Raw genomic sequence first — 18,339 nt, 5'->3', positions numbered from 1 at the left:
TGGAACCACCTTTCTGCCTGGACTCATTGCTGCTCACTGAGGAGAGCAGACAGAATCCAAGAGTTGCTTTCCAGCTCTCTAGACCATGCTTAGCTTTGCTGTTGTGGTTTGTTCCTTGAGAAATCAGCAGTTACCCACAGTAGGAGGAAACTGATAATATCAGTCATGCTCTTTAGGATTTTGAACTGTAGTTACAACTGATCTTCACGTTCTGATTCAGTCTCTTCTCTCCAGTTTTTCTTTTTCTCACCCAAATGTAGAAAAAACTTGTAACTTACAAAATCGGTAATTCTCGAGGGCTGCTCTCACATATATTGTTTGCTCTAGTAAAGGCATCTCCTTTCACCAGGTCCAGTGAACACATGTGGATACAAGTGGAGCTGTATCTCAGCTGCACCAAGTAGAGAACAGAAGCACTTGCTTTGAGATAATTTGCAACCTATTCATCACAAGGCAAAAGATAAAAAAACTGAATTCCTGCCCTTTAGCAAGACTGACTTACACTAAAAATCTGTGGGGGTGGAGAAGGGCTGGTTCTCCATGCCAAAAGTGCCTGAGTTCTTACCCTCTATCTGACCAAAAAGTCAAAAGGTCTCTAATTTTGGACAAGACACCAATATTCTTCCCGCAAAATGTGGATGCTAACATTTGTCCATTTGTAGAAGAGGAAGAATTTAATTCCTGGAAACCACTCTTACAGTGGGCAATACAAAATTAGTATTAAAACCAGGGGGCCTGGCCTTTTGATCCAGTAGAGCAGAAGCACAGCTCCTTCCTGCTTCCAATGCCAAGCATCAACTCCAGAAAAAAGAAATGGATGTAGAAAATTCCCACCATTTCATGAGTAGCTTTCAACAACAGGAGGCAGCTAGAAAGAAGAGCAGCTCAAGAGCTGGTTTTCTATCTTTTGGAAATCAGAGTATGGGTGGATAACCAGAATGTGCATTTGTTGAGGCATTTGCATCCAAGATCCACACACTTTATACACTTTATATACACTAAGAAAAGTCTTAGGTTGCATTTCAGGCATTAACAGGGACTGGAGGGTGCTTTAAGTGACTTGCCTTGAAAGAGTTACAGGACTCCCAACTCTCACTGCCCCCACTCTGACCTCTAAGCAGCTCAGACTCTGCAGCACTGTTTTAGCTTTTCTGAAGTGTCAGGAGTGACCACAAAGACCATCCTGTCCTGGGGAAAGGCCAGCTGGAAGAAGCCACTCAGCAATTTTTCAGTTTTGCAAACCCCATCTGCTCTTCTTAAACCAACACATACAGAATAGTAGGACAGATTTTGGCACTCTGATCCAGGGAATTTCCCACTTCAACATGCTCATGCATGGGAGCCCATTTACTGGTGAAAGAACAAGGAACATGCTGACAAAAAGGTACTGGGTTTTCCAGGCTCCTGTTGATGAGATGCCATCATTTCCCAATGACACTGATGTTAGGTGAGCTCATGCAATGACTCCCAGCACCAGTTTTACCCCTCAGGACTTTCTCCTCACTTTTGTTAGGAAAAATTTTGCTTTCTTAGTGTTTTGTTTAGGTTTTTTTTTCCCAATCCCTGGTTCTTCTTAGGGCATTGTGCAATTTCATCAGGACAACCTAACCTGTTTCAGGGTAACAATGACATCAGAATCAGCTGTGACCATAGGATTGTGAGTTTGGGAATGAGTAGATTTGCCTGGACACAACACTATAGACTTGTTGTTGCTCTAGCCGATATTTAAGAAGATCTGAAACAAAAGCAAAAGAAATTTCTCCTTGCAAGGGCAGAAAAACTCATGTTTAATAGACACACTAAAGCTGCCCTGATAGGTAAATGAGGATGTAACTTTGAAATTCTCTGGAAATTTGTAAGCTAGAATGCTAAGAAATGTTCAGCTACCAACTGCCAGCCACTCTGAGTGCAAATACTGGAATCCATCCTTCCCAGAGCAAGGCAAAGTGAGAGGGAATCACACCCTATTCACCTGCTAACTGGAACCATTCACTACACGGTGCACATTTTGATGTACGGCTGCTGAGAACAGATGTTAATGGCTCACCATGGTATTCATTCATATCAAACTTCCACTTGATTTGACAAAGCAGACAGAGGAGAGAAAATATGTAGAGACCAACAGAAGCTCAAATTAGAAGCGGTGTTTATGTCCCATTCCTTCTGTGACCTGGACAGAACCAGCACTTTTGCAGAGCTTCAGTACCCACAGCTCCTTGTAACAAGCAGTTCCACACCCCCCAAGGGCAGTGCTGCCAGGAAATCACCCAGCAAACAAACAGAGCAAACAAACAGAGCACATAAACTCTTCTGCCTTTGTCAGACATTCTTGGGAAAGCTCCCAGTATAAATCAATACTATTGCACAAACAAAAACTGAACACACCACTGCAGTACAGCAATCTCCCAGGCCTCTTCAGGTGCAAAAAGGCAGAGTAATTCAAAGCAGACCAAAAGCCTTTAAGGACTTTGATTGAAAGCGATGATGAGGGACACTTCTCCAAAATTTCCCCCTTTCTCTCCCTATACTAGAGCTAATAATGAACTTCCTCTACGCTTTCCTCCAAAGGACTGTGAGGAGTCCGCTTTTAGCTGTCAAACACTAGCAGTCAGTGGTGTGGTTGCAATTTGAGATGAGTTATGGAACAAGTCATTTCACAGAGCAGCATGGATTTAGCATTATTTGCTTGTGACAATGTGCCATTTCCTTTCCTTTCCTCACCCCTAGCTGCATCCTCACCAGAGGGGACAGACAGACAGACAGTGACAGTGACAGCTGCAAAGACTCAGCAAGGCATTGCTGTAAGCAGGGGACAAATGCAGGGAGTCAGGCTGGTCTGATTGGGTCACCAGGTGCTCAACATGAGGGTAAAAAGTACAACCATCACCACAACAGGTGATCTGAAATGGCTTTGCTGCTTAGTTGAGGTGGCCCATATGGATCCCATGTACTGATGATCCTTCGAGTTCTTTTTCTTTTCAATTATAAATGAGCATCTAGGCCTGGACAACTGCCTTGTATACTGCATCAAAGAATACAAATTGAATCTTTCAGTGTATTAATTATTCCTGGAGGAGAAAAGGACTTTAAAAATGTTCTTTTTACTCCTTGTAACTAGGGATTATGGGAACATTAAGGCCAAAGGGACCTCCTGCACTACTGAATTTAAATCCACTTTCATTTGGCCGTAAACCTTTCTGTTACAATATATATTCTGCATTCTCACAGCACTCAGCATTTTCATTTTCTACATAACTCAAGTAGATAATTACAGATTATATTTAATTATCTTAAATCTAAGTAAGGTCTTATGGTGAATAAAGGAGGTGAACTTTTCACACTCAAATGCTGGGTACACACTAGTAAGGTGGTTTCTGAGGTGATTCAGCTTGGTGATGGAGCAAATGGTGCAACTTGTCGTGTCTTGCCTCTCTCTTGGAAAGCAAAGTGATGTAAGTGGTAGCAGAACAAACCCTCTTGCACCAGACCCTTTATGATTTTTGAGCTCTCACCGGGAGTATGGCTAAAAATCCCCAAAACTCTGCATTCCAGACAACATCCCCCTGTTTTTGTTGACTTTGGGATTGTGACAAAAACAAGACAAAAACTTGTACTTTCTTAACTTTACAGTTAGTCCGCATTTATAGGATTGTTTGAAATAGGCTCACTGTCATGAACATGTGCTGGGATGGAAAAGTCCCAGCATTTAGAGAGAATGAGGCAATAAAATCAAAGTGGACAACAAATCACAAAATGTTTAAAGATAGAACAAAAATAGAAATACCAGTTATTTTCCTATTTTTACTTCTGAATTTCTTTTCCCCAAGGAATTTTGATACTTTCCATTTAAATAAAAACTGAAACCATATCAGAACTAGCTACAAAATGATAGGACAGCGAAACTAAAATAAAGCTCTGTGTGCGGTTTTGAAAAGCTCTGGTGTCTGTGTTCCCAAGAAGTACTGAGTCAATGATAACAATTGTGGTGTGCATTTGCAGGGGTGCTCTGCTGAATTCCTGTGTTTAACACACCCCCCTCCCCCCCCCCCAGGGCTCTGGGCCTTTGCCTTTGGCTCATGAAGAGAAAGTACACACAATCACAGCTGACTGCAGCTGAGCTGTGTTTTTATGGCTCAGAAGCAAAAAGGTCTGATTTACACCAGGGAAATGCAGGAGTCATTCTGCCAAAGTAAATTACGTGAAGTGGCAACTATGTTCTACCACTGTACAGAAAAAGGGCAAAGAAATCAAAGTTGATGAGTCAGATGCTAAACACTTGAATTAGACGGGATCCATAAAGCCAAGACAGCAAGACAAATCTGACCACGAGGAATGACTGTAAAATAAAATGCCATCAATCTGCATGCACTAGGTGTCTTTGCCAAGTCAGGGGGAAGAAGATAACAGGAAATTGTGAAATTATCTACACTCAGAGGGTTAGATTCCCTGCCACTCCAGATTTATGGCAGTTTTCTGCTCTGTTACAAGGCAAGGGCAGGATGGTCTTTAAACAATTCCCCATTTAAGCCTTTTTCACCTCCTCTGTTCAGACACAAATAACTACCCAAGGCAAAGAATACCAATGAGCCTGGACTGTACTTTCCATCACAGGGATCAGAAGCTGACTGTGAAAAAATCAAAAAGCAAGAACAGAAGTATCAGAGTGAGCTATTCTCTCTTTTCCATATAAGTACATTGCACTGGTTTCATAGGACCATCTCTTGTTTTCTCCTCAAAAAATATGATTCACAGTTGAAAAAGGGAAGCCTCCCTTGGAGTTAGTCTTTTCCCATAACATGTTCTGAATAATAATTTATGCAATAGATATTTCCATTGTTACAGCTCCACTATTTTTATTGTTCTGGAATTGGCTCAGTATGTTTTAGTCTCACCTGATTTCTTAAGATCTTGGGAGTTTTGCTGGAGAGGGAGTGGCAACACAGCAAGTGATGGCACTTTCTTAAACCAGGCAGAAAGCACAAACCTTCATTTGTCTATTTAAGAACTGCCAGTCCTTGAAACTTGTTCTTAAGCAGCATGTCTGAACATGCTGACTGTTCAAAATCCCAGTGCACAATGAGGCTCTCGACTTTGCTTTTTCAAAGCACAGGTGATTTTTCAACAGGCTGGCTCATCTGTCCTGGAATATCAAAGCAATAAACTCCGTAGAACTAATTCTGACAAAGTTTTCCAAGTTTTCTATGCTCACATACACACAATTTGGGAAGGGCTAAAAATTATTTTTATGAATTGTGATGCTTAGTTTTCAATGTGTCTGAGGGCATTCTGGGTTTGGCAACCTCCAAATCTAGAATTCTGGTTTGGAAAAGTTGTTGTAAAATAGGGTCATCCCTCTTCTGCCCTGACAAGCCAGAAAACCTTACAAGGTCACTCTATACTTTTCTGAAATACTCTATATCCACAGAGAAAAGAACTGAACAGGAAGTCAAAACTCCTAAACCCTGGCTGCACACTAATCCAGAATACAGACAAGCCTGCTTTCCCTGCTTCACATATAAATCAACTTTTAGGGCATGCAAAACCTCCTCAAATAGTTTCAAGTATAACTATCTAACAGGGACAGAAAAAGAATAAGAATTCAGGACTCCATCCCATCTTTAACAAACTTTCTTAATCTCATCCACTCAGAAGAGCTCATTTCAGAATAAATATATTTTATTTGCCTTTCCTACCAGTGTCCACATTATCCTTCCAGTCCCACCAGCTTAGCTGTGGTCCCCAATGTGCTGACAATGCCCAGTGAGATCTTTCTGTAGATGTTTCTTTCATACAGTTTTGCAAATTAGTTTATGTAACACATTGAGAAAGTATCCTGGAAGAGCAGGTTATAAAACTGAAAGCCATTGTCCGTCTGTCTGCTATGGATGCTACAGGCGTTCTTAATTTCTGTCATCATTTCAACTACCAATATCACAGTCCAGCAGGTCTGAGGCCTGAAACATCTGGAGAAAATACAATATGTCACACAGGATAATACTAAAGTGATTGAAAAGATCTGAGAATATCTGTGCTGCTTCTGGAGTTACTGCACTTCAGAGGAAATACAATAAAAAGCAAAACAAAATAAAATTTAAAACACCAGCAGAATAGAATCTCCTGCATTATCTCTGTGAATCCAGAACAACCTCAACATCACCCTGCCTAAACACAGTCTATCAGACCCAGCCTGTCCCAGTGCTGTGTGCTTGGAGCTCATGCACTGGGAAGGTGGGTCACAAGCCATATGGACTATCTGAGGCAGGGGAAAAGAACTAATTCTGATCTCAAACTTTGCCCAAAGATTGCTCAGGCCTCTGAGGGGCAGACTCATCTCTGACCAGCAGCTGGGTGCCATCCTGTTGTCAAGACAAGTGTAGCAACTCAGTTCAACTTGCTGCAACCTTCTCTGTAAGCAAAAAGCTGAAGCATTGGCATAAAACCAGCACACTCCACACTAGGAAAACTTACATGTTCCCTGAAGGACACCTTTTGTACATGTTTCTGTAATATGGATAAAGCAGTCTGACAGCTTTTTGTTTGTTACTGCATTACTCTTAGAATGACACAGCTGGAGAAGTGTGCCCTTGATCTTCAACTTCATTTTAAAAGTTTTGCCCTCTCTCTTTTGTCCCTTAGAAGAGTGGATTTCCACCTGCTTCAAACACCAAAGATCTGTGTCTCAAACTTCGACTATTTTTCCAACAAAATAAATGGTACTACCGTCCTCTGTGAACTTCCCAGTCACTGAGTTATGCAACTGCACCTTGAAAGTTGTCTGTCTCTCACCCACACACTGACATTCATTGCAACACTTGAGGATAGGCAAAAGAGTTTTCTGACCAAGAGTTACACTTCTTTTTTTCTTTTTTAAGAAGTAACCCAACATTCATAACAGACTCTGGACAGGAGCAGTAGTAATATGTCTCAAATATATACAATATCTCTCTTTTATGTAAACAACTGAAAGAAAGAAATCAAACGCAGGATTTTTTTTTTTGGCACCTGGAAAAGCAGAAAGGAGAGGGAGCAGTTGATAAGTAAAAGATGACTCATGGAGGTGTAAAACAAGAAAGAGAGAAGGAAACAAGTTAATTGAGTATACAACATCTTTGGAGATTGCATCCTTTATCTGAAGGAGGAAAGATTTCAAAGTTTATACCCCCAGCCTCTCTTATCATCATTTTCTTTAGTGGCTCTGACCTTATGGAATGCAAAATAAATTGCAGCTGTGATGACAAACATGACCCTTGGTACACTTTCCAATGTGCATAGAAGTGGCTGGATGCCAGGTACCCACCAAAGCTGCTCTTGTCACTCCCCCTCCTGAGCTGGACAGGGGACAGAAAATATAAAAAAGCTCATGGGTTGGGATAAGGACAGGGAGCAATTCCTTACCAATTACCATCACGTCATTTGGGGGAAAAAAATAATTATCAGTCAAACCTGAGTAGGATCATGAGAAACAAACCCAAATCTTAGAAACACCTTTCCCCTACCCCTCCCCTTTCTTCCTGAGCTCAGCTTCACCCCTGATTTTCTCTACCTCTTTTCCTGCAGCAGCTCAGAGCGACGGGGAGCAGGGGCTGTGGTTGGTTCATCATACGGTGTTTCTGCTGCTGCTTCCTCCTCATGGAGGGGACTTCTCACACTCTTCCCCTGCTCTGGAATGGGGTCGCTCCCACTGGAGACAGTCACACTCTCCCTCTGTTCCAGAATGGAGTCGCTCCCACTGGAGACAGTCACACTCTCCCTCTGTTCCAGAATAGAATCACTCCCACTGGAGACATTCACACTTTTCTCCTGCTCCAGAATGGGATCACTCCTACTGGAGACAGTTATTACAGTCTTCCCTTGCTCTGGAATGGGGTCTCTCCCACTGGAGACAGTCACACTTTTCTCCTGCTCTGAAATGGGGTTGCTCCCACTGGAGAGAGTTGCACTCTTCCCCTGCTCCAGCATGGGCTCTCTCCTACTGGAGAGAGTTGCACTCTTCCCCTGCTCCAGCATGGGCTCTCTCCCACTGGAGAGAGTTGCACTCTTCCCCTGCTCCAGCATGGGCTCTCTCCCACTGGAGAGAGCTGCACTCTTCCCTTGTTCCAGAATGGGATCGCTCCCACTGGAGACAGTCACACTCTTCCCCTGCTCCGGCATGGGTTCTCTCCCACGGGAGATGGTTACAGTCTTCCTTTGCTCCAGCATGAGGTGTCTCCCATGGGAGACAGTTCTCCAAAAACTTCTCCAAGATGGGTCCTTCCCATGGCTGTAGCTCTTCATTAACCGTGCCAGGTGGGTCCCTTCCACAGGATGCAGTCCTTCAGGCACAGGCTGTTCCAGTGTGGGTCCCCCCAAGATCACAGGTGCTCCCAGCAATCCTGCTCCAGCGTAGGCTCCTCTTTCCACGGGTCTACAGGTCCTGCCAGGAGCCTGCTCCAGCACAGGCTTCCCATGGGGTCACAGCCTCCTTCAGGCATCCACCTGCTCTGGCATGGGGTCCTCCACAGGCTGTGGGTGGATCTCTGCATCCCCGTGGTCTGCCATGGGCTGCAGGGGCACAGCTGCCTCACCATGGGCTGCACCACAGGCTGCAAAGCAATCTGAGCTCCAGTGCCTGGAGCACCTCCTCCCCCTCCTTCTGCACTGACCTTGGTGCCTGCAGAGTTGTTCCTTTCACATATTCTCACTCCTCTCCTCTCTAGCTGCAGTTGCTCCTGCACAGTAACTTTTTTCCCTTCTTAAATACGTCATCGCAGAGGCGCTGCCACCATCACTGATGGGCTTGTCCTTGGCCAATACAATGGATTTGTACAGATTAAGAAATTATATACTTCACTTGAATTTATGAGGGAATATTTTTTCATTCACTTCCTTTAAAAATCTATTAACCAGTGTTTGATTTTCTTCTGGCTTATGTCAGCACAAATCAAGTGTTGCTAAAAAGAAGTTGCTAAAGATCCAAACTGATGCAAAAGTTAGTGCAGGAAGATTTAAGGCATTGATCTGGTGCAAATGCGCACTTATGAAAAACAAAGTTTCAGTTTAAATAACATTTGCACTGAAAACTAAATTAGGTTACTGCATCTGACTGGTTACAGTATGCTTCATTCTACTTCTAGCTAAACAAGCCAGGAAAATGAGGAAATGTGTTGGGCATACCCACAACTGAACGTCATATCAAAAAATTGGCCAGACAAAAGTTGTTGGGGTTTTTTCTTAGTTGAACGGAGCTTTGAAAAACTCTTTGATCTATTTATTCCCCAATCTGCTGGCATATACACATAAACTGAAAAAGAAGAAAAAGGGGGAAAAGAAAGCAAAAGAAAAAAGCCAAGCTGTGCCTTGTAGTGCTTCTTGCTATCATACTTATTTACCTAAGAGTCCAGACAAGGCCGAATTTAACTTGACTGAGGGCTACATCTGGCCCTAATTCAGTTTCACTGCATATTAACAAAAGAAGGATCAGCCAGTGCTGGAGCGCTGTGCACACCAATATTCCAAAACATGATCTAAAGGAAACTTTCCAAAAGATTCAGACATTGGCTTCTCTCTGCCTTTTGCTGCCCATAACTGTCAACAGGAGCAGAGTTAGGTCAGGGAAAGGCACTCCCCATGACTTTGTTCACCGTGATCAAGGGTAACTTGAATGTGTCCATTACTCATCCAGCTGAAATGAGCCTCCCAGAGCAGATTTTAGCACCACACCTACAAGAGCTGTGGGATCTCAAGTCTAAATTTGGAATCAGGATAATATCTGGGGGATTTATTTATCCTTTATAAACATTTCATTCTCACAAGACCTTGGCTTCTTATAACACTGTGGATTTCGTTTTACACTAGGTTTTATAAGGAGCTGGCCAATACATATTAACATTTCACTTCACTTTTTACTTCTTATGAGAGAATTTGTATGTAGTCTAACCCTAAGGATGAAAACTTTTTGCAGCCACTGACATGCAACAGAAACACTGCACAGTAAACTCACAGTTTTACTTAATTTAGAGCAACTAAACTTTAACTTAGAGCAACTAAAAGCAAGAAGACATTTCTCCTGTCAGACATCCTGTCCTTCCAGGACAAAAGTAAGCTTCATGTCCCTACAGGAAGCTACATAGGTAGCACCAGGCAAAGCATCCAGAAAATGAAAATGTTATGGTACAGGTGAGGCGATACCAATGTGTGTGTATACAGCAGCAAGAAAAACCAACAGGCAAATTATAAGCTCACCAGCTCTGAAAATATTTGCTCCCCACAGACTACAGTACTGACAACAAACTCCTTACAGTAACCCGTGGGCACTCCAATAATGAATATTTGAAGCAGTAAATTGAAGTCCAGATTCTGACCCTAAGTTACGTCCCTCAGAACCTCACAGAGTTTGACCCATAATACTGATTTTTTCCTGAAAAGCACAAACCTGTGATTTATGCTCTTTATTCAATGGAAGAAAAATGCAAGCTGTCTCATAGCCCAGAAAGCACATTTCATAGAAAGCACGTTTAAAAAAAATACCACAAAAACCCAAAACCTGAAACCAGGCATCAAAACCAACACAGCCCACAAAAGTGTGCCAGCAGCACCTCATTTAATGCTGTGTTTTCATCTCAGCAGTTAGAAAAGTACAGTCATTGTAAGGCATATTCAGCCTAAGTATAAACAACTGTAGTCTCTCTCTAATGGACCAACACTTTCTATACAATAAAAACAAATTCAGCTTAGCATTGGTATGAATACTGCTATGAAAACTTAAAAATCATCTTTAAGAACTAAAGTGGAAAAAATGTTATTGCATCAAATAGACAAGAAGCAGGCATTTAGCCTTAGAGAGATGAGGTTCTGTCTGAGAGCAAGAGAGGTGGAGGAAAGAAGGGTAGAGAAAGGCTGTAAAAATGAGTTTTAGTCCCACAAAGTCACTTGTCCTATACCTGAACTACAAACTCTGGAAATTAAAGCTACTCCTATAGCTACCTTCAGTAAGCAGAAGGCTGGTGTTGAGTTCCTGTCAGTAGACAGCTCATCTCCCACAAAACTGGTTACGGGAAAGGACACTAAGGAATTCAGTGCTATGGCACTTCATGCACTTCACTTCTGCTGTATTTAGTTTCCTCCTCTCATGCCTCTGATGAGCCACTGAGATCGCTTCAGCCTACCCAGACTTACTCAGAAGCTCTTCCCTCTTGGAACGATGCAAAATGGAGATGTAGGAATTCTCGGTTCCATGTGTCTTGCCATAGCCTCTGTGTTCCCTGAACGCTGCCTGCTTCACTTGTCAAGCAGCAAATGACACACTGAGAGCGTTTGTCAAACCTCTGCCCCTTTGTGTGCTTAAGGGGAGGAAACTGCCATTAATGTTTAACAAAACAGGAGCAAAGCCTTTCTCTGAAATCTCACGTGTTGGCTTTGAAGGGACCGGGGTGTGAGAAATATGGCAAGATAGAAGTTTGCTCCCGGAAACCCACAAAAAAATTGAGGTTTGGTTTTAAAGTTACAGGAAGCAACAGTTTACAATTAATTCCTAAAACTCTGAACTGAGGCAATCCGGCTGCCTGATGCGAAGGAAATCATAGAAGCTGTGTTAGGGACCAAACCACACACACACAGACACAGCAAGCCTGCCAGGCTCAGCCCCTATCTTGTAGCCCACATGGGTGACAGTACTGTTTGACAGGAAAGGGAGAGCTTAAAAATCCACATTCAAAAGCTTTCAGGTCTCTGTCAGCAAATGGCCACAGGCTGTCTGCCCTCCCCCGTTTGCCTGTGTTGACATAGAGTGGCTTCCCAACTCAGCAGCAAACCGAGGGGGCAGAGGTCTCGTGTGAGAGCAGTCTCATTACTGGGCATTTGCTCAGTTGTCTGGACTGACGCGGCCTCTTTTGGCCGCAGCTGCGTCCCGGGGTGCGCGTCCCGCTGCACAATGAAGAAGGTGAGCCAGCCGGAGACATCGGCGCTGCGATAACGGGAGGAGTAACCAACCTACCCCCGCCGGAGTGTCACCAACGCTGCCCCGTCCCACGCACAGAAGTGCCCTGCACCAGCAGCCCACCTGCCTGCCAGCACTAGCTGTACAAAGGACCTTCTGAGCTTTTGCTAGCAGAATTTGAAACACAAACCATTTCTGTGCTACTGCCACTGCGATGAATTCTGTTTTCACGTCTCAAATAGTTATGTTGTTACCTGGAAAAAACTTACTTTTGGGAAATTGCGATGCACGATGGGCTTATCCCAGGAATCCAAAATGAAAAATAGCATTTCCATCTATTAGCTGCTGTTAATTGTTTATCAAAGGTGTACTTGCTGTACAGCCACAGTATTGTGGTTGACCTATGCTGAAGAAGTCACCTTGCTTTACAGACCTAACATTTTCTTTCTGTAGATAAGGAGAGAAGAAAACAAATGAATACTTTTCATTTACTTCAGCAATTTTCTACAGCTCCCTCACAGTAAAATACTAACACATGTTGGCATTAAAGCTCATCATTAATATGATAATCATAAAATATTTCCTTTATAAAAATAGTGCTTTAACAAAGAGCTTCAGGAGCAACATATGGACACTCTGGGAAAAATTTCCTTATCTGGTTAATGACAAACAGGATATTTAGGCTCTCAAAAAAAGCAGTCAGGCTGTCATGAGAACTGGCATTCCCATTGACTGCAATAGAATTGTATGGATTGACTCAATAAATCAAATTTTTTTAAGTGCTATTTAGTTATTAGGAACATCATATCTGTTATAGTTGTTATATTTGGTTGGGCTTTCAGCACTGAAGCCCATCCTACCAGATGCCTGCACATTGTTGCCTGTTGCTCAACAGCTCCAGGGTTCCCTGGTGCCAAGGGAATGTGACACATTCCCTTGTGGCACACTGCCAGCTCTATATACAGGACCTGGCTAGAATGGAAATAACCTCAGAGTGCATGATGGGAATTGTGACAAAAGCTTTGAAAAAGTCTCCCAGGAACTATGGGCATTTTGTATGTTTATATTGTAATAATATGGATGCTACCTGTGTATTTCCATTAGCTCCTATCTTCCTGCTTGCAGAAAAATTCTTGCAGTTTATTTTACTTTTAAAGGTCATTTGCTGTCAATGTTCATTCCTCAAGTGTGAATGCAAGGGTGATGCTCAGTGTGGAGACTGAATCAAGCACTGAGCTAATTCCCAGTTTCATCATACAACATTGCCTGGTGAATAGTGACTATGTTACTGAAGTCTGTGAGGATGCTATGTCTGTACACTTCTTGCTTTTTTTTCCCAGACAAATGGCATTTTTTTTCCAATCAGGGAAGAAACATGTATTATCTAGCTTAATATGTTCAGATCTTCGTTTCAAACTCACTCTTTACAAATTCTGCTATGTCTTCTCTTAATGTTCTGTTCTGCCCAAGTGGAAAATATCTTTTTAGGATAACCAAACAGTGCAGGAAACTGGTAAGACAACACAGACCCTTTCGTTTCTAAGCCACTGATTCAAATCCAGACTGATTAGGGCACAGAACAGAAATTGTTCTCCCATACTGATGGCTTTTCAACAGCTCAAGTGTAAAGAGATGAGTGTCTTAGACAGCTCCTAATGAACAGATACTCACAGAACATGGAATAACATTAGCAATGCTCATGATTTGCATCTTTGTTGGTCTTTTCAGCGAGATCATCAGCATTTCTGCAGTCCAGAAGGCAATAGAGTTTCATTGCAGAAAAATTGAAATATTGGCATTAAGATGTAAAAATGTTATGCACATGACTACTATGCCATATTCCCTGAGGACTTCAGTCTTGCTTCTTATCACCACCCAAAAAACAAATTCACATAAGACTTGTGCTCTGATGCTCTTGATGCTCTGATACTGCACCGGTGGGGACTCCTGTGAGTGTTTTAACATGTGTCTTGCTCATTGCTTCTATTGACTACATTTCAGTGCAGTAAAAGCACTAGAAAGTCATCAGAAACATTTCCAAAATCGAGCTCTTGTAATAATTTTCTGCGAAAATATCTGTGTTTAGTTCAGGTCTCAGTACCCCTGAGTATACTAATGTAAATATAGTGATTAAACAAAGATTGCAGTGTTAGTCTAAGTAGTCTTCTTACTGCAATAGTTGCATTAAAATGCCTCTTTTAGTCTAACCTCTCATCTACAACTCTGGTTTTTAAAGACTTGTTAGTTTCTCTTTTTAATTTCTTTATTTTTTAGTTTCCAGTTGTTTTGGCAAATACAAACCTTACTAGAAGGGAAAAGGTAATTTTAATGATAAGATATAATTTGCTACATACGAAAGCATCAAGCATTTGAAGTGTCATGAGAATTAAATTACAGTGGGAAGGAATTCACTACATTCCTGTAGCCTCTAAGTAATAATAAAGTCAACTTGGTCTGAAGCTTTATGAAGCAAGATTCAATCAAAGTTTTAGGATTTGATGGGGTTTTTTTTCTTAGGAACCTATGCAAATGGGAGGGATGTATTAATAAAGCTTCCACCTAATAAAAAGTGATTTGTTGACTGACAATTGCTTTCTTCCTGAATTCTTCCTAAAGTAAAACAAACCAGCCAGCAATAGAAATGGAATAGCAAAATTCCTTGCCCCCCCCATCAACTGTTTGAGGATGCCCAAAGGATGTATCCAGAAGTAGGTCCACATTTCTTCAGTTTTCTCTTGATCTAACTAAAGGATGTCTCCTCATCTTACAAACCATTCCTCTCATGTCTGTAGACCACTGTGCTGATCAGAATGTTTGTGCAGCCCTGCCAAAGTGATCTGCAGAGGTTTCAGCACGGCCTCAGCTCCGCCAGGCCGGGGTCAGTGCCGAGCAGTGCGAGGGAGGGGAACATTGTGCCTCGGACCATCGGAAATCAGCCCAGCACCAGTGCTGCTTACCCAGATAACGGGCAGCAGTACAGTCAAAGCCTGTATTCAAACCCTTCCCAGTTTCAGGGTCATCTGAACCAGCACTTTGACTCATTCCCACTGCAAATGTTTCTGTTCCTGATGGCAGTAGGTGCCCTCCCACCTCCCCTGGCCCAGTTCAGAGCTGAGCTGCCAGAGCATCACGTCCCAAATGCACCTCCAGCCTTACAGAGTCAAGAACAGCTTCTATTCCCTTCTGAACCAAATGGAGCTCTGAGCTGCTGGGAACTGAGCTGCTGAAAATCTGTCAGCTGCACGGTTCAGGCTGATTCTGCTTGTAAGGGAAAGGGCACAATATTTGCTAATAGATTTCATGTCAGTTATATTCAGTTTTCACTGTTATTTGGCTGAAGTTTATTCATACTGTTTTCTAAATCTCAGTGGTTTAAACAAAAAAAAAGCTGTCTCATCATAGCTCAAATAACTTGGCATATTGCTTTGTCTTAGAATTTTATTGAATCACTATTCCTCCTATTCTCAAGCTCACTGTCAAAATATTAAAACTTGATTCTCTTCTAAAGTAACAAACATTTTCTACAGGGGGTTTTTGTTGGGTTTTTTTCTCACAAATTCATAAAGAGCTCATAAATATTCTCACTAGTACTTCTGAGCAGTAGGCAAATACTTTTGGCAGGAAAATCCATCTCAGCATTCAGTGTAGAGTGCCTCGTTGCCTTGAGCCATGCTCAGCTGCCAGGAGATCTCCTGCAGCAGAGGGGAGGGATCCCAGCCTGGGCAGTGGGGAAAGGCTGAGACACGCCAAGGGCACGTGAGCTCAACTCACACCACTGGCCTCTTGCTGCTCTAACAAAGTCCCTGATGGCTGCTCTAGCTGGCAAAACTGGGAGATATTTCAGCCCAGGCTACCCCACAACTGATGGGGCGATAGAAGCTTTTATTTTAAAATAAAAATGAAATTAACCCTTTGCTTCCTGCTTTAGGCATACACAGCTCGCTCTCCTTTCCAAGCTAGTCTCATTCCTTCCTCATCAGAGCCCTCAAAAAAAAAAAAAAAAAAAAAAAAAAACTTGCTTGCCCAAATATGCACAAAACAGCAACCACTAACCTACCAAACCATGCACAAATGCCCCAAAAATTTTGAACAATCAGCAACCACTTCTAGACCTGCTGCCTTTCCTGTTCTTGTGTACTAAATGTAAGCCCAGGCAGAGAGTGCCTTTCACCTGTAATTCAAATGCAACCATCCACAAGGGAAACAAGCAGATTTTCTATCACTCACAGCAGTGCTGTCCACATACTACACAAAGAAAGAGTAAGAGAACAGAAAATACTTTATCATAAATGTGCTAAGGCAATGGCAATCACAAAAAATTAGTGGAAAAATTGCACACATTAGTATTTCAAATAAGATCAAAATCTCATTGCTTTGGAACAACACAGAGAGCTGAAGATACATCTTTGGATTTGCAAGTTGTTGCATTCTTTCCACGTTCTCCATTCAGAAAACTCAGGACATGTGATAAATCTCATCATCTTTAAATTTATATTCACATAACATACATAAATGCAATTAATTACATTTTGTTTATATTACTGTTAATAATTTTCTTATAGTAGGACCAGGGCTCCACTGTGGTGGATGCCAAGTTATGTCCCTCCCAAGGCTCTGTAACCAATGGTGAGGGAGTTCTTCAGTGTTGTCCTGCCTTATCTGCCCCTGGAGTCATCCACCCTGGATGTGAACACAGCTCTTCTGCATTAGTCACAAGATAATTCATTGTCACTGCAGGCAGACTGGATCACATCTGGATGAATGACCCAACAATAAATTTGGGCAGTGCCTACAGTTCAACACAGAGCTGAGGAGCTCTGGTTTCGTTTGTGGTTTTTTCTTGTACTAGGAGTAGCAGAAGGATTGAATGAATAAGAATAAATTTAAAGTCATATTGTTACATATCTGGCAACACAAGCAAAAGGCACTACATTTGCATCCATGAAGGATTGTCTCTAAATGAGAAACAAGTCCTTCACAGACACTGCCTCTCTGAAGACAACCCCTCTCCCTAAACAGATGGGTTTTCCTCAAGACATGAGATCATCTTCGACATGAAAAATTTACTGTGGAAGGGGAAGAGAATAGAGCACTCTCAGGACAAGCCAGCAGAGCAAAATCTGCCAGCCCCAGTCCAGCACTGACAGCAGAGCACTGCTTAACTCCAGAGCTGGACTTATCTGTACATTCTTTTATTTAAGAATTCTGAAGGTGTCAGTTCCTAAGGCAAAATATTTCTAGTCCTTTGCCCAGCCTGTAACCACATAATCCTTTCAAAGGAAACAAAGGATTTCATTTGGATTTAGTAATGTGGACCAAGAATTAATTTCACTTTAAAATAAATAAATAAATGCATTTGCTGTAAAACTGAATGAGCTTGGCTTGAGTATGACTGATTTTGGAAGTGATCATACATCTCAGGTTTTTAAGGCTGAAGCACAGGCACAAAGTCTTCCTTCAACTAAGATTTTTCTAAAAGCTTTCTTAGCTTCTAAGATCTTTCTAAGATTGTTTCTGCCTTCAGAAAAATGCAGGAATAAAACACAAGACCTTGATGTGCATGTGACACAGCTAAGCATGGACCTGCACACGACAGGAACAGGTAACTAACCCAAAACAATACTTCTAGTAACCAACCCGTGGGCTCACTTTGATAAGAAATGTAAGTCATTATTTTACTTTATATTTAAAGAATTATAAACAATTCATCTGAAATGCTCCTGAGGTATCTCCAGAGTTATATTAATCCAGATTTGTTTATGTGACGCATCTCTATTCCCTTCGCTGTAGGTAAGGTAGCTCCACCAGTTAAAATTCTGTCCTACTAACCTAAATTTTGAAAAAGGAAAAAGTTCTGAGCCACAAAGCCAGTGCAAACATATCTCAGCACATGTTAGGCTAATGGGGGTGACAAACTGTGGGTGACAGCAGGAGTGTCCTCACACACTGCTGGGAGATAAAAACCAAAGCCTATATTTAGAGGTTTGTGGGCACCCAGCTCAGCTCTTCCCAAGCAAGGAGAAAGATCCAACTCATGAGATGAGATTTCAGTTTTTACCGACTATATTTGGTTCAAAGATTCAACTAAAAGTATTTAGAAATGAGAAGTTTTAAGAATGTTATTTGAATAGACACTTTACAACCTGGTGCTCATGGCAATTTGCAGATGTAATCCTTTGTTTGCACAAATCTTTGTTGTCTTGCTATAGCACACCCTGATATAAGCACCCCCAGTGCCATTAAATCATGATTGCTCAGCTGGAGAACATCCTCCACTAACATCCTCTGGTGAGGACACCACCTTTCCTGTGGAGATTGGGTGGAAAGACAATAGCCCACATCACAAAATCCAGTCTGTAAAAAACTCCTGTGATTCCTTTGACACACAGCCTCTGAGAATCGTTTTTTCAGACATAGTCACCACC

The 18,339-nt window shown here is 42.1% G+C and overlaps 1 protein-coding gene across 10 annotated transcripts in view; it reads right to left on the bottom strand.

Annotated features, from left to right (window-relative positions):
* The window catches only part of DENND2B (DENN domain containing 2B), a 154,359-nt gene that overhangs the window by 64,008 nt on the left and 72,012 nt on the right, over nt 1-18,339 (bottom strand). For 2 of the 10 annotated variants that reach the window (XM_069016791.1, XM_069016794.1), the window contains exon 1: nt 11,155-11,267. The exons of the other annotated variants lie outside the window; for them this stretch is intronic. The gene's annotated coding sequence lies outside the window, so the exon portion shown is untranslated. Of the gene's footprint in view, nt 1-11,154; nt 11,268-18,339 lie in introns of those variants that run through there. 10 annotated transcript variants of the gene reach the window in all.

Source organism: Aphelocoma coerulescens, chromosome 5 (assembly GCF_041296385.1).
Source record: "Aphelocoma coerulescens isolate FSJ_1873_10779 chromosome 5, UR_Acoe_1.0, whole genome shotgun sequence".
NCBI classification, from domain to species: domain Eukaryota; kingdom Metazoa; phylum Chordata; class Aves; order Passeriformes; family Corvidae; genus Aphelocoma; species Aphelocoma coerulescens.
This window is presented reverse-complemented; position numbering and strand designations above follow the sequence as displayed.